Source organism: Bubalus bubalis, chromosome 3, assembly GCF_019923935.1.
Source record: "Bubalus bubalis isolate 160015118507 breed Murrah chromosome 3, NDDB_SH_1, whole genome shotgun sequence".
Classification (NCBI taxonomy): Eukaryota; Metazoa; Chordata; class Mammalia; order Artiodactyla; family Bovidae; genus Bubalus; species Bubalus bubalis.
In genome coordinates this window covers 22182821-22185936 of record NC_059159.1, presented here as the reverse complement: position 1 = coordinate 22185936, position 3116 = coordinate 22182821, and positions in this window count along the sequence as shown.

The window sequence follows — 3116 nt, the reverse complement described above, 5'->3', positions numbered from 1 at the left end:
TCCAGTTCCAAAGCATTTTCAGAAGAAAAACTGTACCCATTAGGCAATCACTCCCCATTCCTCGATCCCCCAGCCTATGTAACCATCATTTGCTGTCTGTCTTTATGAAGAGCAGCACTAATCATAATACCCCCAAAATGGAAATAACTCAAGTTTTCATCAACAGATGAATGAACAAACTGTTGTATATCCATTCAATGGAATATTCAGCCACAGTAAGGAATGAAGTACTGATACATGATACAACATGGATGAGCCTTGAAAACATCATACAAAGTCAGAGGAGCCAGACCCACAAAAGGACACATACTGTCTGTATTAAACATCCAGAATTGGTTAAAAATTTTTTTTTTGGAAGGAACGTTTTAACACATATGGAAAGACAGTATTTGCTAGACTTGGAGCTCTTACCACGCATGATGTGGCCTTCATGTGAAGTGGTAAATGGTAGCAGTAAAGAGAGAGAGGTGGGAGGTAGAAAGATCAGAGGGTGGCTGATGGTAGGGGACACAAAGTTTACAGAAATTCCTCTCTTTGACATTGAACATCCGTCTTGCCTAAGCAAGCTGTGTCTCTGTATAAACCTTCTCTGACATTAGTGCTGATTGCTTCCTAGTTCTGGATATATGCCCTGCATCACTATTAGAGTTGTAATTGTCTAGTCCTCAGAACTGAGCATGTGTTTCAGACACCTTGAATGCAGGACTCAGCTTTAGTTTTCCTCTTTTGTTGTCTCTAGCAGCTTCCCCAGGACAGATTGTGTGGGCAGCAGGAAAAGTATGGATCATATTCAGAGGTACAACATAGTTCTTATTGGTAACCCAGATTTGTATATCTTTGGATATTATTTTGGCTTATTGGTCTTAACATAATAGCTTGAATTACTGAGCGCTGTTTTCAGGCTTAAATGCACTCACATTGCACAAACTGGCTAAATGAACACGCCTGCTCCAGAAGCAAGCTCTCCATGTCCTATGTCTCCCTCTGGCTTCTTACTTCCCCTTGGTGCTTATCACTTCCTCAGTTCTGTGCTGTCATGACAGACTTTTTCTGGGCTGGACTCTGCTCCCTGACAGCTGCTATCAGATGCATCTGTTTCTGTCCATACCTTCCTTTTCTTCTTCTCTTGCTTTCAATTTTCCAGTCAGTTTCTGAGTGTCTGAGCACTCTCGGCTTCTTGGCACTGTTGTATAGCTTTGAAGGATGCAGTGTGCATGGCTGGTAGTATGGCAGATCGTATTTATACGTGGATCCCTTTCTAAGTAAGTTTATATATAAAAACCTTAGTCTCAGGAGTGTTACATTTAGGCTGTTTATAAAAAGATATTTTACAAAAGAAATTTTTAGCTGTACAGTTTTTTTTTTTTTTTAATGATATTTCCCCATAGGCTTGGAAGAGGTAAACTCTGGCTATTAAATAAATGGAATGTTCATTGCAAGGCTCAGGTTTGTTTTGACTTTCTTATTGTATAACCAGGAGGGGAGTTGCTCCCTTAGGGATTACTGTTGTCTGTTTAGCACTGAATGATAATCTTTTCCTCTTGGGCGTGGGGCTGTGTTCTGATTCAAGACATTAATACAGCATACTGGCAATTTTTGGTATAATGCGACTTAATTACACCTCTAGATTGTATCATTTTACATGAATATAATTCTTCTACTTCTGTGAACAATTTTGAGTGTTTGGAGGAAATAGTGGAGTCTGTAGATTTTAACCTTGAAAAATCATTATCTTTGAAACCTCTTCAAGCAGCTACAAGACTAACTACCCATGTCTTGAAAGAGATGTTCATTGAACTCAGCACTGTTTTAAAATTATTTTCTATTCTCTTTGATAAATTCTCAGTGTTAATTTCAAAGATCGAGTAAAACAGAATCCACTCTGCTTTCAACTGTATACTCTTATATGATACTATTGACTGTTTAGCTGTGCTACCTTTTTACTTTTAACTATAACTTGGTATATAGTTAATAATAATTTCTGAGCTGTCTTTGAAAGATAATCTGGTATTAAGGTAAGAGTGTTCAAGAATCATTTTCTGATTTTGTGTGTAACACAATGGTTGATTTCTTTTTAAAGATTTATTTGTTTTTATCTTTGGCTGTGCTGGGTCTTCATTGCTGTACGAGGCTTTCTCTAGTTGCGGAGGGTGGGGCTGCTCTCTACCTGTGGTGTGTGGGCTTCTTGCTGAAGTGGCTTCTCTTGCTGCAGAGCTCAGGCTCTAGGCACATGGGCCCAGCAGCTGTGGCCCATGGGCTTAGTTGCCCTGTGGCATGTGGGGTCTTCCTGGACCAGGGATCAAAACCATGTCCTTGCATTGGCAAGAGGATTCTTAACCACTGGCCCACTATGGAAGCCCAGCTGTTGATTTCTGGAAGACTGTAGCCTACAATACTGTTTGTGGTATTTGTGAACATTTGAAGATTTCCTTTTCTTTTTTTTGGCTTCTCAATTTGACTTTTATTTCTCTTCTGGTTCTTACACCACTGGTGAATTCAGTAAAAAAAAATTTCAGTACATTTAAAGATATCTTTTCGCTTAAAATACAAACCATTACATTGGGAAATTAATATACTTTCTGAAAATTTGTCCAGCCTATATGAAAATAAAATTGTTGGTTGGGCAAGAATAGTTGCCTTTTAGTGATTCCATGTTCTGCTGCACCTCTTAGAAATATTTCCACACTGTTGCCCTCAGAAAATTCATTATACGAATCCATTAAGCTTTAACTCCTTTGGAATCACTTTTTTCAAACGTCTCATCTTCCCAGAAGCTCACTTCATCTATAATTTCTGACCCCAGAAATGAAATTGGGTGACATGTGGACCTACAAGTACCACAAGCTCAGTTACCCACAAAAATCATTATCTTTGAAACTTCTCCAGTTGTTGTTAGAAAACTGATGACTTTTGCCTTGAAAGAGATGTTCACTGAGGTCAGCACTGATTGAGAATTAGCAAATGCGTTCAGTTCTCTTTTGAGAATCCTATATGTTAATCTTTTAGGATTAACTTTGATCTTTTTTCAACTACCTTTAATAGTTTAGTTGTATTACCTTATTACTGTACTTGCCTATTCTGAACAATCAGTAACTGTTTTTTGAGTTGAGTCGAAT